We start from the raw sequence: 18460 nt of genomic DNA, 5'->3' as shown, positions 1-18460 counted from the left end.
GTTCACAGCTCCCTGGATCCTGTTGTTGTGAAGCTGCTTTTCTTTAAAGACTTATCAGAATGTGCAATTGAAATTTAGCCTAATTTCCTGTTTTGGTCATAAAAACACTGAAACATAGAAATTGACAGCGTTGCCATTTTGTCCTGATTTAAAAATGCAAACCTTATTCTTGGTCTTGTCTTTTTATGCATATTTAAATTCCCTCTACCTCTAGCCTCTACCATTTTGATGGGAGACTGTTCCCTTTATCCACCACGCTCTCAGTAAAGTAAAATTCCCTTACTCCTAAACCCCAGACTCTCTAGTTTTAGATTCTAGCCTCTTAGTCTCACACTCCTCTTTGATCAGAATAATGCTTATAGTTTACTTACTCTTTGTTCTTCAAATCTATTGTTGTTAAAACCGTGATTTAATGCATTATTCTTTAGTATTTAACGATGGCTTTATGCCTAGCCCTCGCAGAGCAATGAATGTCAGCAACATATCATTTCTTACATACAGCGCACACATGCCCCGCAGGTCTAACAAACTATCCCCTCTAACCTCAACTATCAAAAAGCATAAAGTTAAAGGTCAGAAGAAACTAGCGTTGGAATGGTACCAGACTTTCCTGCTACAGCCTCATATCAAGTAGCTGAAATGTTTCCCGTTCAGTCAGATCAGATCAAGAAGTTGGTTCTGAAACACGGAATCATCGCATTTAATGCAGGCTGCTCAAAAATGAGCCATCTCTCACCCCCTAAGGACACGAGATTGTACGGCTCCACTGAGTCGTTTCACTGGTACTTGTCAACGCTGATCTGGAACCTGTCTAATCTAGGGTGTTAGTGCAGGTTCATTTTCTATTAGGCGAGCTGTCAAAGGGAGAATAATGAAATGTTTTGTTAAGTTTCTCTTCATTATTTTGTGTTTAATCCAAGTGCCCCCTTCCATGAGAAATCAGAAGCTGGAACTAGCTAGAAATTCCCTAGACTAATTGATTCTCCGTCCATTTATCTCAAGATGTCAAGATACAGCTTCAATTTCAACTACAGCAACATATTTACTCATGTGTATTTAAGTTACTTGATATATCTGCCAATATAAACCACCCCATGTAATTACATGTAAACAGTGCAGCCCTGATAACCAATAAATACTGTCATGTTCCTGGCAAGAACCTAATCGAGATTATCCCTCAGAATAATTGTAATTTTTTTGGAAACATATTAATTCAGAAATATAGAAGTGTCGTTATCAAGGACCAACACCGGTCAGTGTCTCCTAAAATAAAGCTAAACTAGCCCTGAATAATGTTAAATCGGTGAGATTTAGTTGAAGAAACATCAACTATACATTAATCTTTGTAGAAGATCACAAGGGCTGGACCTACATAATAGAGAGTGAAGTCCGTGAGTTGAATTGTTCAGCTGTCCTGCAAACTCCCTGTTTTTTGAGAGAATAACTGTATAAATATGTTTACAGATAATATATTTATATATTACTATGCAAAAGTTTTAAGCAGGTGTGAAAACATGCTGTAAAGTAAGAAATAGACAATATTTGGTGAGACCACCATTTGCCTTCAAAACACGATCAATTCTTCTAGGTACACTTACACAATGTTAGGTATTTTATATGGTTTCGATTGTACCAAACAGGTACTAATGATCATCAATTTAATAGGTAGGTTGAAACACAATCATTAACTGAAATAGCTGGATGGGAGGAACAAATGGGGGGAAGAACAGCCAAACTCAACTCACAAAGTGAGGTTGCAGAAGACAGTTTAATATCAAAAGTCATAGACCATGGCAAGACCGAGCACAGCAACAACACACAAGGTAGTTCTACTTTATCAGCAAGTCTCTCCCAGGCAGAAATTCACATCATTTTCTCACACCTGCCTGAAGCTTTTACACAGTACTGTATATGTAATCTATATATATATATAATATATATATAAAATATGTATAGTGTGTTTCTTTCTGTTCCATCTGCCTGCTCCTGCCTGCATTTACATTATTTATTAGACATGGGTAATCTGACTGTTAGATAAAGGTTCTAACTCAAGTATGATAAACTATGATTGCAAGTTTATTTAAAACTAGAAAAAATTATAAATGACATGAGATAGTTGCAATATTAGGAGGCTGTGTCCCTTTAAATCATCAGCATACACGGTGATACGTAGTAAGCCACTTGATCACTGGGAGCTATTTAAACCTCTGTTCTTTTGAACATAATATAATGGTTTTTTGTTCTATTTTGTATCAAATGGATGTTTCCGTAGCATAACCCAAAATTATTGAAGATAACTAGGTGCATTCTGAGCAATGAATGTGCCAGCATCTGAAATGATGGGGACCTGCTAATCCCTCAGGCTTGTGCTAGGCTCTTACAAATAGTGAATCTCCGTGCTGTATGTTCCAGAAAGACATTATTATGGATCTGGGTTAGAGCTATGCCACTTTCTTATATGCTCCGCACTCTGCAAATCCTAAAACGCCTGTGAATTGAAAATAAATGGTGAGATAAAATATTTGCATAAATGTAAATTGACAAATGGAACTCATGACATGTATTACTGCTGTACTGTCAGCTTCTCTGGAACCAACGTTTTGACACTGCCAGGAAACAAATTAAATTAAAATCTTCTTCAGTTTGGAGAATTATCATGCACTGCAAGAGAAAGATAACTTTTGCTAAGTAAAGTGCAACTAACTTTCACAATCCTCCAGGCCGTGCCTCGATTCAAAAAGTCTTAGGGACATGCAAGTTATGGATTTGAAAATAATTTCGTGTAGTTGTAACATTTTGACCTCTCTTGCTTAAACGTGACTTGATGCTTCTCCATGGTAGGTCTTTGTTCTATTTTGTTCTGCTCTCCCGGTCAGGAGAGCCACGGAGCAGTCAAAGGTTGGAAATTTGGGACCTCTGTCTCTCTTTCTCTGATTTTTTTTTCATTTTTAGGGCAAGCGGGGAAAGACTCAATGGCCCGGGGCCATGAACAGGATAGATTAAAGCTGTGACTGGATCAATGCTCCGTTCCAGCTGCTAAAATAAAATCAATTTCTAACCGCCTGCTTCTGCCGGCACAGGATAAGGAGCCTGGGAGAAGGGGGGGGACACACAGAGCGCATTACAAGTGTTGAGATAAGAGCCCCTCTGATTTCCCATCTGCAAAAATATAGTATCCATCGCTCCCCAAACCAAACTGAAATCGAGTACAAAAATAACAAATAACTTCTTACAGAAGAACTAGGATGAAGTCAAGTACAGAGAACTGTCACACTGAAATGGATTTAAAACTGCTAATTATAACTATAAATAGAATGTGTCGGTGTATCTGTTATATGTGGATTATTAAACACATGGCTAACAAGAATAACCCTTCTCAGAATTTTTGATAAAAAAAACCCATCATGCCTGATGCCCCTTACTGTTAACCCTTTAGGTGTTAGGGTAGTGGAAATGAGTTGCTGAACCCTCTGGTACTCAAGCGGTTAGGGGCTCTGACTACCTAATGACAGAATGGATTAGTGATGGCCGGAGTTAGTTGATGTTGTGTTGGACACAGCACCTCTTGTACTCATTTTGGCAAGAACAGTCCATTCACACTTTTCTGATTTATTTTGTTGAGGGTAGTCGTGTTAGTCCATTGGTACAAATACAATAACTGACTATTGTGGTTTGCGGTCGTTTTTAGATTACAGAAATAAAAAATCAAAGAGTATAATTCTCCCTCTATCAAGTCTGAAGCATCCACCAGTTCAGATTTTTGCATTAATATTTACTATTATATAATACTATTTAATATAAAAGTATTATTATTGTCTACTTATATTTAAGCTATATCACAACAGTGGAGTTGGGTACCTATTTCACCTTAAAAAAGTAACAACTCTCCTAAAACATCCTGTAATCTGTAACTTCGAGATACGTTTAGGTGCCGTAAAGTAAAAGTTGGCACAATTTACTCTTAGCATACTTGTTATAATTACCAAATGTGAACATTTTAAAAAAGATTGTATTCAAGAAAGGTGACCTTAGTCACCCTGTCTCCACAATTACTGTCTTCAAAATAAATCCAGAAGAAGCTCAAATTATGGGAAAAAAATCACAAATGAAGCCATAATTTGCTGTATTTATAAAGGTTGAAATTCCACTCGAGTAAAAGTCCATTGAAGACACAATGAGGAGCCTTCATTATGTGAATCTGTGAAGCAGCGTTTCTTATTGTGTTAGATAATGGCACCTAAACAAACAATAAAGAAATCAAGTGTAACCTGCAGGAACTTCACGTAGCCTCGTCTTTGGAGCCAGATGAAATTCAACAATGCCTCTCGGGTTTAGAGGTTAGCTCAGACCGGGGTCTAGACTTTTAAGATATTTATAAAGGAGAAAATGTCTAAAAAAGGTCAGGGCAGGCACACAAAACTACAAGGAAAAAATTGTGAAAAGGCGCATGTGCTAGAAAAACACTCACTGTGGCTTGGACACACTTATGGTATATGGTATATGCATATATATATATATATATATATATATATATATATATATATATATATATTAGGTTAAAAAAAAGACTTCAGTCCATCAAGTTCAACCTTTCACACATACCTACTTCTAAAGTTCTAAGGTTGATCCAAAAGAAGGCAAACAAACTCTACTTGGGGCAATTATCAATTATGCCACAACAGGGAAAAAAAATCCTTTAATCAGATTACTCCCTTGATCAACTTGCTAACACAACTGTCCTTTAACCAGTTGTAGCCCTTTATGTTATGCTACAGTCCAGATGTGATGAGTTCTTAGTGATAGGTAAGAATACTTTTCACAGATGCAAATACACTGATACATTATACATTAGATAAATACATTGATACCAACCTAAAATGGCATTGGCACATACTGTTTCCAGAAAATATTCGGTATGAGGTCACATAAACATTATAGTGTACATTATTATGATTTATCGCCACACCATGTACCTGAGGGCATATACGAACGTATATATGAATGAAAAAAAGGTTTTAGCCATGGAGATAAAGGATTGTGTAAAGTTTCTGGGAAAAATGATTTTTTTTTATAAACTGATAACAATTGAGAAGAAAACAGAGTGGACACGAGTTAGCTTTAAGCAGTTTCGCATGTCAAAATAGATAGGGTTCAAGTTAAACCGAATTGTTGTGAGTGATTTCTTGTAAAGAATAAGTATCTCAGTTTTGACATGTTGAGTTCAAGGTGGCCACGATTCATTCAGAAAGTTGTGCCGGCCGTAAAGTAAAGGTATAGATAAGGGGTGATTTGGTTAAAAGCAACTGAAGCCAGACAAACATTTACAAAAACAAGCAATTAACAACAATGGAATCTGGAATCCTGGATGTCGTGTTTTGTTTTTATGCTAATGAGGCGTACGCACCAATAAAACTCAGGTGCCAGTTTGTGGGTAAACTGGTGTAAGTTTATTACAGGTTTAATACAGCAGAGATGTGTAAATAACTAACAGAGAGACTACCAAACCCCAACTGTCTCACCTAAAACTAGATATGGTATATATAAATATATATAGCTGAATACTGAATATACAAAACTGGCCCAGGACAAGCGCCAAGCTAGGAAAGAACACAATCCGATGAAATGTTAGCACATAACATATATTATTTTATATTATATATCAACTTAAAATCTTGTTATGGGCAAAATGTTCCCTTCTTTTGTATTCAAACAAAACATATTTTGGTAAGAAGATACAGCACCTGCAATAAACGTCATGACACTTAAATTGAGCTCCATGAAAAGGTTATTTGCGGTAAAAGTCTATTTTTTTTACATATAGATGTTCTGTGCTGTTTTAATGCCCAATTATTCTATAGAACTGACCATGCATACAGTGCTTAATCAACCGCATGAAGGATATACAGTACACGTAGACTGCTTTGCATGAAAGCTTAGAAGGAAGAACGGGACAGTATTATTTTAAGCGGTGACATTTTTAGGAATGACACGGGAATATGATGTAAGTCCAGGTCTGTAGTGATGTAAAAGGTGCAATGCAGTGGTCAGAATGAACATACACAATGGTATAATTGGGCTATTATGTAATAGTGGGAACCTGTTCTGTATAACCAACTTTAAGGTTGTTAATGTAAAATAAAAAATGTTATCATACATATTAACATTATTAATAATAATTTATGAGGTTACTTCTATTGCTACTTAGTTTAAAAAAAAAGGATATTGACAATAAACAATAGAGTGATACTTTCTAGAGATTGACTATATAAGGAAGAACAATTCGTAGACCCGCACACAATTGTAACAATATCGCACTTAGATGTAGAATATGTATCTATGGTCCTAAGCACACAACATATTCTTTTAACAGATATGTAGGCTCATTAAAAGGCTTTTAGGGTACATATATATAAATGAAAAATAAATATAGGATACTTAAATTCGAGAATATTTACTTCTTGCCACAGTGCACATATAGCGTAACGTATGAACTGGCATCATGGGCACAAGAATTTGGCATTACTGAGAACATTAGGTAGAGTTTACTAGCATGCATTATTTATTCATACAAAACAAAGTATCTATAGGTACTTTATGTGAAATGTATGATTTTTTTATGTTTAATTTATACTTATGGGATAACTGCCTTAGTTTTATGACATATTATATAGCCCTAGGCTGTTAAGATCGAAAATCTGATTGAAAACCATGTAACAACAAAAAAAAAAACATTTTTAAAAGACGCACATGGATAATACAGAAATATATTCGTTACTTTGTGAGATAAAAAGCAGAGTAAATTGTAAAAATTACTTTGGTGCATTTACCACAGGGAATGCAATCTGGGTAAAAACCATACAATAATATTGTAATTTTCAGACAACAAATTCATAAAAAACTATTATGCATTTTAGAATCATTTCAAGTGCATAAAAGACTTGTTTGGAACATGGATTCAATTGTATATTTCAAATGCATAAAACATTGTAAAAAGGGTTCAGAAGAGATAAAAAAACATAACTAATTTTCTGATATTCAAGTTGGTAGCAAGATATTATTTTATTAGGTAAAAAAAAATAAAAAATTATATATATATATATATATATATATATATATATATATATATATATATATATTAATATATATCTCCCATGCCCAAATCCCTTTCTCTCATCTGTCATGAGGATTTAGGGGAAGGGCACAGTGACAGAGATGTATAGGCGCAGCATGTCATTCCAATTTGCCTTCTCAGACAGGAATGCATTTAATTAATGGCAAACATTGTCCCATCAGGCTAGGTCATAAACTAGGCAGTATGACTTATAGGTTTATTTAACCATTTACAGGTCCCTCATTGGCAACAGGCTGAGGCTAATTAAAACCAAAATATAAACACTGTACATAAAGCACTTGTTCACTGTTTGCATGACATTATTTAATGCGCTTTCTGCTCTGGCATTTTTTTTACGCATAGGGGGAGTTTGAAGGAGAGTTGCAGTTTCAAATCAACCCTGGCAAATCCCAACTTAAAAAAGGCCTGGGTTATTACGTAGATAAGGCGACGTTACGTTTAACAAACCTCACTGATTTCACTATGCAATACAGGGCCAAACCCTTTCTTCTTGCAGGAGCTTCTCCCACAAGCACCGGCTTTAATGGATAAACCATTAATATGTAATACATATGGCACATGGAAGGCTCTGACAAAACATTAAGAGGATTAATTACCAGACAGAAAGTTGCCTACAATACAATCTTGAGTCAGTCATAACTATAAACCATTATCTAAATGATAGACGTTCTGTATTCACTCTAAGATACAGTAGTCCAGAAAGCTGAAAGAAAATGTCTCAGTGTCTAAGCAAGTGGCCAAAGTGTGTGTTCTAAAGTAACCCAGGATTTTTACATTTTATAGAACACAAGCTGAAGAATCTAACATGAGGTTAACTAGCATCACACCCTCAGCAACTTGCGGGTCCCACAGTTGGAGGCTAAATCACAGAGCAACTCTCGACAGCAGGTGCAAGTTGGGTCCATGTCCATTTCCCAGAGTAATCACAACACAAGTGCATCTAATGGCTCTTGAGCTTTTCAAGGGTTGTGTGATTCTCTGAAGCTAAATAATATTAAATGGAATTTGCGGGGATCGCTTACAACATCTGAGATTCTAAGGTGAGAACAGCAATAGGGGCTTTTCAAACCGTGCACTTAATATCCAGTGAGATTAACTTGTCCACAATGGGCTTGTTCATTAGACTTCCAAATGGCCCAATAAAGATTCAGACAAATTTTTGTTTCAGGTTTTGTAAGGGCATTTTTCCAAAATTAGTTGTCACTCATCCTCATTCACACTCACACACACTCAAACACTCTCTCATACTCTCTTACATTCTCTTACTCTCATTCACTCTCTCTCTCTGAATGTCTCCCCACCGTCTCAGCCGACTGCTTCCATGGCTCATTACATCTTCTTATTCTTCTGTCTTCTGCTCATTGTGCCTTCTTACTTTGTCCACTTCTCCATGGACATGGCCTTCAGATAAACTTCCGCAAAGGAGCGGAGCCTCCAGACAGTTTCTCCAATCAGGGGAGAGGGTGTGCCCAGAACCTCCACCATTGAGAGTATGAGAGAATATGAATGAGAGTGTGAGAGAGCTTGAGTAAGAGTGAAAGAACCAACAAAATTCAAACAAAAGCTATTTACTTCATTTCTGTTTGTTTCGTTAGGGGTTCCTTCTCGCTTTTGGAAATTCATACAAATTGAAAAAATTGCCACATTTTGCTAAATGATCATTTTCACAGCAGAACATAGTAATACAACCACTTTGGTGGACCTATATTCTTACTTGTAATAGTAGTAAAAATTACTAAGCCTAACTATAAAACAGTATTTTTGGTAAATTCTTTATTAATATATGTCTTTTTCTTAAGCTGTTTTACATTAGCCCTTCAACACAGCCACATCAAAAGATCAGAATAGCTGATCCAAAATATCTTCGATAAGAAGACTATATTCCACGGTGACATATTTGTAATTACAGGTTTATAGGGCACTTTCCGTTTCTAAGCACTTTACAGTTATACTCTGAAAACCCTTGTGAAGCCACTTCAGACATTTAAAAGCCATCTCCAACGGGAACACAGCGACAAACAGCTATAACCAGCTTTTAGGTGGGTAGCCAGGGACACGGTGAAGTGCCTCCTTTGATTTTTGTGGGGAATTATCCAAGCAGCCAAGTCAGAAATAATCTGCAAATACTTCTGTTTAACATTATCATGGGATCTGCTGCAGAATGTTTCAAGGGAAGCCTTTACAATATTAAGCGAGCCAAGGCCGGCCATTGTCTTCCAGTAGAAGGTGAATGGGGAGGCAGACATACACAATACTAGATGGCAATAATTAGTAACATCAAGCCTTCCATTGATGCAATAATAAGATAGAATGCTGATGGAGATCAGTCACCATGTCGCTTAGTCCCAACGTTCCCAGTTCTTAAGAGCAACTAATTGGGTTGGGCACATTGTTGAGCAGCCCTGCATCTAATCTACTCCCTATTTATAATCATAAATGTATAAGAAAGAGGCGAAGGCCCATGCAGTGGGTGAATATAATCAACTAGAATATAAAATATTATTCAACTAGAATGTGTTTGTTAATCATTGATTTGTATTGTTTAGAAGTGATTTATTAGAACAGAAATATTGTAATGTATGAAATAATAGTGCAATTGAGTCCAAAAAAACCCAATTTATTTCAATGTAGCAGATGAATATATAAATACGGAGCAATTACTTAAAATTCCTCGACTATTAATAATGTCCTATGTTTTCAACGTTTAAACTGCCCGTCTGTTGGCCTATTCCTGCTTAAGATAATTATAAGATACACATTCTGATAGCTAAGTTTAAAAACTACATGTTTGATCCTTTTTTAAAATAGTCGCTTTTTTGCCTTTTGCAGTGAAAAGTTTTAAAATTAGTTTCTTAACTTCTTATGGTTTTTTTTCTTACATTCAGAAATACCATGGTAACCAGACCAACCACTATGAAAAAAACAGCTATTACTGAACTGACAATATAAGTAAAAAAAAAGAACTTTTAAGGTCCAGCTTTCTTATGCCATGGATTTTTGAGCTGAGTTTTGCTTTTTAATCTTGGGATTATTGCCAGCTCATACCCAGGTATTCTTTTACCAACCAAACAGATTGCAGCGACTCCCAAGCTTGTCATTATTTACGAATAAGTATAGCCTTTAAAGAGATTTAGGAATCCATCGGCACATACGTCAACTTTTCCTCCCTATTTATGTGAAGGTCAATGTAAGATGTATTAGAAATGTATTTAAGAGTAAAATCAATGAGCGTGGAACATCCAGTGAACCAGAGGAGGAATAAGTTCAAGGGCTATGACGATCCTGCATTATAAGGTACATAGAGATGACTCAGTTTAAGTGGAGACGTGGGAAGTTGGCGGCGTGGAAGAATTAACTCCGGCATGCAGTGGGTTCACCAAAAATAACATGAACACAACTGGGGAACAATTTTCAAAAAGGTGAAACGGTCTGCTGACATCTCAACAAGTGATCATATCTAGAATAATATTATGCCGTAGCAGACCCGGCAAAAACTCATATTGCTTTCAATAAGCTGACCAGGCCATGTGAGTAAAAATGATATTATATTTCAAATATCTATCGTTTGCACAGGAGGGAAATATCTTTCGTTAAGTTCAAACTTTGTGACCCATTGATTTTTATTTATGGAAGATATTTTGAAGGTCAATAATGTATTTTATTAACACAATTTACTGGGACATGATCATTATCAAACAAAGTTGAGGTCCTAGAGCATCTGCCATCCTTGTATATGTATATATATATATATATATATATACACACACATATACATACACGTTACTTTTTATTGTCTATTTATCATCATTTCATATCTGAGGATCACCCAATACCAGCTGTCATAAGGTAGTCAACAGACCTCAAGTGAAGAGCTATTTTTATATCTTTCTATATAAAGAACTATTGGATATGTGAATTTCCTACAATCTAAAAGCTAGCAAAAGAAAAAGAAACAGTATCCAACACTTTTATTTTGCAAGGGCAGCAGAGCGATAAGGAACCCACTGAAGGATTCAAATCATCTTTTTTCAAAGCAGTAAGCTTTTGAGGCAGACAAAGCATATGCATTATAGCATGCACAGAAAAACTTTCATGCTGATTTCATGAAAGGTATCGCCATCTGTAAAGAAACAGTGCTCCCCGAGATTAATAAGGCTTTTAGAAGTCTGCACTACAAAGAATTCCAGAAAAAAAACGAGATATGTCATGATATCATTTCCAAAGCAGCCTTTCATTCAGAATTACCAAGAGTTGGTACAGATCTCTCTATCACTTTCTCAGACACCAAAAAGAGTTAACCATTTTAATTGCAGAAGAATATTAAACAGGAAAGGTTGCTGGATGATGTGACCCAGCACTCTCTCTCACAGGGCCCTCCTAGGAGTAAGAATGCACATGCAATCTCCAACATTAAGAAGGCGCCAACAAGTAATTCTTCAAAAAGTTGTTGTGCAAAAGTAACATACAGCTGTATTCCAGCCAGAGGAGGAGATAAGATTATAAGCAGAAGATAAAAATAACATTAAAACACAGGTTTCCCAATGCACATATAAACTTTAACGTTACGTTAGTGCGTGCGTGCGTGTTGCTTAGACCCGGGGTACAGGAACATCCACAGCTTTCCATATAAATACTTAAAGAACGTTAGACATTTTCCTGTAAGATGTTCAAAAGCCACCATGGCTCCTTAGAACTTTTAATCCGAACAGGGATCTGGAGGAACGTTTGTGGTCTACTCACTAGGCCGCGTCATGGGTCTCCTACTCCATCTGGTGCACGTGTATGTGTGGCAACAGTGAGTGTGGAGCGTGTATGGGACACACAAATGTAGAATGGGTATAAACGTACAATGCACAATATAAATGTCTAGACAAAATTCAACTTAAAAAAATGATTGGTAATTGATGTTACCAATCATTACTTGCCACAGCAGAAGCTCATTAGAGGCAATGTGAAACAACCAGCAATGTAATTACCTTTACGTTTGCTGTTTATGCCTTTCTTAATTCAGTGGCACATTAATTATAGGAGTATTGTAGTGTTTTTTATTCTACATACTGTGTGTTGACATTACATTTCCCAATGGTATTCTTTCTCTTCCCTTCTGGGCATATGCAGGGTATTTACTACTTTCTATGGGGCATAAATGTTCTTCAAATGTATCATGTAGAGTCTAGGAAAACTTTTGATATGAAATGTATCCATCTAAGTCTCGCTCTTCGTCTACACACTACACCGAATCACACGGAAGAAGTTGTATTATATTGTTTTCAATGTAGTTTTGTAGTGGTTGTAGCCGAGTACACTATTACAAGTTGGGCTATAGTCAGAAAGTAGAATTGTACGCTGTGCATTTTCAACAACTGTTAACAAAAATAAGTTTAGATCGGTCATTGGATCAATCCTCCTATCTCCATCTATAATGGAAACAGATTGCTTGCTGATAACATACCGGGAAAAATAGTTGCAAAGCAGAAATCGAGAGTTGGGTAGGCCACACAAAAAAAGAACATTATAAATAAGTGGAATTATTAAGATAATTAAATTCTGTCTGGCTGTTCTGACATTTCTCAGCAGTACTTCGGGAGGGATTAATTACTGGGCCAGTGGTATGATGACAAGCGCTATTAATGCTCTACCCAATCTGGGAGGGGCACCCAAGCTGCCATTTCATAAATCAATGTTTTGCCGGCGAAGAGAGAAGTTTTCTAGGCATCTACCTTGTTTGTTTATAAAAGCGGCATTATTCCTAATTAATGAGGCCGTCACACCGGATTGTCAAGCCTTCTGTTTCTGGTGAATATTCTGACACTTTTGGAGATTGGCTGAAATTCACAATGCTTTCGCTTTTGCTCTCTTCAATACTGCAGTGGTATAAGATTATATATATATATATATATATATATATATATATATATTTACACACAAACATACATACATATATATAGTACTGTGCAAATGTTTTAGACAGGTTTGAAAAAATACTGTAGAGTAAGAATATAAAGAATATAAAAGAGACATGTTTATAGATTTTGATTTTTCTTCTATTCACTCAGTTTGCACGTTGTTAAATGATAACACTAAACTATTAACGTGTCTATTTTCAAAAGCCTTCTTGCTTTATGGCATTTTTTCACATCTGCCTAAAACTTTTGCACATATACCGTATATGGACAAAAGTATTGGGACAGCTGACCATTACATCAACAGGGACTTTGATGACATTGCATTCTGAATACATAGACATTAATGTGTAGTTGATCCCCTCTTTGCAGCTAAAACGGTTTTCACTCTTCTGGGAAGGCTTTCTAGAAGATTTTAAAGGGTTTCTGTGGGAATTACCCATTTATGCTCAGTAGAGCATTTGCGAGGTCAGTCACTGATGTTGGACGAAGTCCTGGCTCACAATCTCCGTCCCAGTTCATCCCAAAGGTGCTTCATGGGGTTGAGGCCAGGGCTCCGTGCAGGGTGGTCAAGTTCTTCCACACCAAACTCACCCACCCATGTCTTTACGGACCTTTGTGCTCTGGGGCACGGTCATGCTAGAATAGAAAAGGGTTTCCCCAAACTGTCCCCACTAAGTTGGAAGCATAGCATTGTCCAAAATGTCTTGGCACGTCCCCTTCAGCATATCAAGACATTTTGGATATGTGCAAAAGGGGATCTATTCAGAGCCGGCCTTAGGTGTTCCGGCGCCCTGTGCGAACTACTCCTCTGGCGCCCCCCCTCACTACCCCCCCCTCTGCCCCTTCAAAGCGGTCGCACAGGTCGCACACCCCAAAGGCCGGCCCTGGATCTATTACATATTAATGTCTATGTATTTAGGATGCAATGTCATCAAAGTCCCTGTTGGTGCAATGGTCAGGTCTCCCAATACTTTTGTTCATATACTGTATATGTGTGTGCATATGTTTAAATATATGCAGATTTATTATTTTTCCCCTAAATCTGGAGCTGGACCCCAATTCACAGAAGTCCAGTAGCCGCAGCTCTTACAGTTTTATTGCTGATCTTTCATATTGTTAATGATAGATACATCCCTTTGTGGCTTTTGAAGAATCAAGCTGGCTATTTGATTTCAGGCACCTAAATTGAACGAAACCTACCTGGATTTGCCCAGCCCTGCTCAACACAACCCCCCCCCCCCCGGGGCTGCGTATTCTCTGCAGACCCTAGTCCGCTGCTAACGATTAAAAAAGTTACAGGAAAATAATAATTAAGAAAACTGATGGGTGGCAGATATATCATAACTTCATATATAATTTTGCGGTTATAGGAGCTTTAAACAAGCTTGCAGCTATAAAATTTACATTTGAACGTAGATTATGTAGACTTTCTTGTAGGCGAGGACAGATGAGACAATTCAAAGCATTAAGATGAGCTGCATCAGATAATAGACTAAATGCTGACTTTTAACGCGCAAGTGTTTGCCAAATTACCTACTTGTTATTTGACTGGTATGGGCAGCACATTTCATTCTCGCCCAGACTCAATAAAACCTGATAGAAGAAATTAAAAGCTTTGGACGTTAATATTAAGACAGTAGATCACAGAAGGCTGTGTGGTGCTGAGTGTTATTACACACCAAGGGTGTGATTTGGGCTTTTCTGGAAGCGCTGAAATGTGGTCGCAGTAAAAATAGTATTAGTGATGCCCCAATGAAATTAATTTTGGTATCAATGAGTTTATGATGAGATTTAGTTAGGAGCTGCAATACTGCTTGGCAGCTAAGGATAATGTATGCTATCTGATTCCCCGATGTATGCAAATATTCATATCCGGATTTTATGAGTGTCGATGCAACCATGCATAACAAATGATCCAGAGCTCAGAGGCTGGAGCTGTCATTTGTTTTCTCGAATAGGATGGGGGCATATATTTCGGGTTTAATTGGTAGCTGTGTTGCACCCCTTTGAGCTCCTGCAACTAGACGTGAACCTTAATCCTCAGGCTTGCGGGGGTAAATCCTGGTCAGTTATACGGAAAGAACGCCATGGATGCTAACGGCCCCGATTTGCCCTAGAAGCTCTTAGCGCGGTTGCTAATTACCAAGCTTTCGAGTTTCAAGGAGAATTCATGACCTCATGGAGTGGGTATTTGCTGACATTCCTATGAAGACAGGGGGGGTTTAACACAGAAACAAAAGATCATCCAATATGACGGCAAATAAGACCCATCCGGCCCGTCTACTCTTAAACCTCATCCAGTCCATGGTCTTGACTTCTATTTAGGTCTATGTTATATGTATATTCCGCGCATCTTTCTATGCCCTCATAGTCCTTGATAAAAACAATATTGCATTGTTAAGTCAAATTCCATAGCTGTTGATGTTTTAGACTATTAAGTAAGAGATGCCAGATAGCCATTTTTAACCCTTAATGGGTTAAATATGTTCAATGTACAACTCAATCAGACTTTGTAAGGGTAGCCTGTGGAACGTTTAGATACCGAGAAGGCGGCAGAAATCCTTATCAATGGAGATTCCAAGCAAACACATTCTACAATCTCTCCATTCTTTTTCTCTCCACTGTTTACGGTCCCGTGATATAAAACTGAGCTGTGAATACTGTCACAGTTCATCTCTATCCGCGGTGAAAATCCTGCGTTCTTACACTGCCATTAAATACCCACCTGGTCCAAGCAGTAACGCATTTAAGAAAACTTACTTAAATTAAGAACAAGTGTTGAGATTACACACAATTGGATGCTAATGCAAGACAGGTGCTACTTAATGCGTGAACAACCACACAGAACCAATTTAAATAAATCCGTTAATAGAGGCACCTAAATTCCACCTGCTGAGATGTAATTTTAATGCCACACATGCAAACAGCATTTATTTTATATCACGGGTGTTAACCCCTGCCATCCTCAGAGGGCGACGTATTTGAATCCCCTATCCCAGGTCACTGTCCCCTGCCCCTCTTCATTCCGCTACATGTTCCCCTATATGTTACAAGGTGTATGTTGACCAGATCGCCCTTTTAATCAGGGATACTTACAATTTTTTTTTTTGTGTGTGGGGTCACCATGGTTTTAATGCAACAGAGTACCGTAGTTTGTGTTTTCCATCAGCATTATGTAAAATAATACCACCAATATTCTAGTGACTTGCCTCACTACTAAAATCCATTCTCATTTTTGGGTCCCAATAGTTGATGCTCACAGGTATTAGCAGCAATTCTGGTGCAAAGTGATAAGCGGTGTGGTCTCCATAGCAACAAGTGGAATATCCCTGCCGAATGCTCCATTGTCACACTTTGCACTTAATTGCTAGAAGCTGGGCAAGCTGCTGTTGGCTTCAGCCAGGCTTGAACCCAACGGCTTGCATGACCGCAGCTTGTGAAAAGAGAAGCACAAGCCTGAACGGAGCCAACTCAAATTCCCAGTATTATGACCCTTGTGAGCACCTGTAGAGATGCTTGCAAGGATTCGTCTTTTGTTGTAGATGGGTCCAGCTGGCCAAGAACTGCTAGAACCACTTTATACATAAGCTTCGGTAGGACATAGAAAGAATTGTAAAACTGACTGCAAAAAGTAAATTACAGGTCACAATTATTTTGATTAATTAATGGAATTATTCAAAAATAACCATGTGATATACCCGCCTTTAGTGAAAAGGATAGCTCTGGCCGACAAATACTTGCTTAGTCAGCAATTTTACTGACCACCATTGTAGAGCAGAGATCAATCAAGATGTTTAGGAAACAAACACGCCTGTCAAAAATAAATATGTGTCAACAAGTAGCAAGAATATGTTCCTGTTTTGTCTGTGATAAACTTATTGAGATACAAGTTATCCCATACTTATATTATATACAGAGGCCATTAGGACACTCGATTGTGTGTAGGCCTTTGGGTAAGACACCATTTCTAATCTCCTCCTGAACCATCAACACAAACACTTCTAACAAATTGTCCACATATTCATATAATCCAGGTGTCCTGAACTCTTCATTAACCTGAAAAAACAACTATTAAGAGAGCGAAATCTGAGATTGCTTTAAACATGCCCAGAACATAGATTATAATACGCGTGGAATAGTAGCTCTGTACCATACCGGCAGCTCTGTACCATACCGGCAGCTCTGTACCATACCGGCAGCTCTGTACCATACCGGCAGCTCTAATAATCAAGATTGCAATGAATTTTCAAACTCACTTAGCAGCAGAGAGAAGCTATAACACTAAGTGATGGAATCCTCTAATTACAATAGTCGGATGCTACGCAATGATGTTTCCAATACCGAGGGCTCAGTATGCTTAAAAAATTACTTTTTTTCTCCAAATATTGTAATTTTCTGCTAATGTATGTTACATGCCCTGTGCATAGCAGTGAGCAAATATATAACGTTATTCACGCTTCATGTGTCAGGCTAAGAAGTGATGGTAAATTTTAATTCAGAGCTAAAAATTCTAATTTAAAGCCTAGTTAGTCAACAAAAAGGGCATTTTGGGGGCATGCATGCCAAATTAGCAGTTTTCTCAATCCTTCATTAAGCGCAGAGAACTAAAATCTGCTCAATGACACATACAGTCATTTTAATTTACCGATTATTTTATAATTAAAAAAAAAATAAAACACTGATAGGATAGGACCCGAAGCAACCTGAAATGGAAAAGTCTTGTACAATTCTTTTAATCACTAGATTTTTTTTTCAGAATGATATGTTGTGGGAATTTCTTTGCTATTGTGATGATACATTTTACACGTTGCATGTTCCAAGCTACCCTGAATAAAACATTGTTCGGCTTTCAAAACAACTGGTGGCTCTTGTGCCACTAATTAGCTTGGACATGTTGAAAAGAAATGCTTTGGTCTAATAATTTATGGATGTCTGAAGAACGACTTGTGTAGATAATTGGGTGTCTTGAAGCAGTATGTAGACATATGGAAGGCATAAATATGGTTCTTACAAGAACCAACTGAACCCACATACAGAATTCAAACATGGAATCACGTTTTCTCCTAAGAGTTCCTTCTGCTGAAGTAAGAGATAGCAACGTTCACTCTGGGCAGGGACAGATTGTCCCTTTAAACCTATATTAAGATCATTGATGCACTTTATGTTTATTTCAAGAGCTGTGCCACAGATATTTTTCTTATCCCCATCCACCACAATGGAGGTGCTCGGTAGAATTTTCAGGTGTTCAGAAAATCACATAAAATATATCTTTCCCTAAAAACGTTAAAAACCTGGAATGAGATTTGTCAGCACTAGCAGAGACAATAACAATACAGACTTCAAATTATCCCAAAAAGCCGGAATCGTAATATCTCTCGGGGGAGCATCTGAGTATACAAGCAAAATAAAGTCAGAGACAGCC

At 37.4% G+C, this 18460-nt stretch overlaps 1 protein-coding gene across 10 annotated transcripts in view; it reads right to left on the bottom strand.

Moving 5' to 3' along the window:
* The window catches only part of AGRN (agrin), a 178329-nt gene that overhangs the window by 86160 nt on the left and 73709 nt on the right, over window positions 1–18460 (bottom strand). The gene's annotated exons all lie outside the window — the stretch shown is intronic.

The sequence above is a fragment of the Spea bombifrons genome, chromosome 12 (assembly GCF_027358695.1).
Source record: "Spea bombifrons isolate aSpeBom1 chromosome 12, aSpeBom1.2.pri, whole genome shotgun sequence".
Lineage (NCBI taxonomy): Eukaryota > Metazoa > Chordata > Amphibia > Anura > Pelobatidae > Spea > Spea bombifrons.
This window is presented reverse-complemented; position numbering and strand designations above follow the sequence as displayed.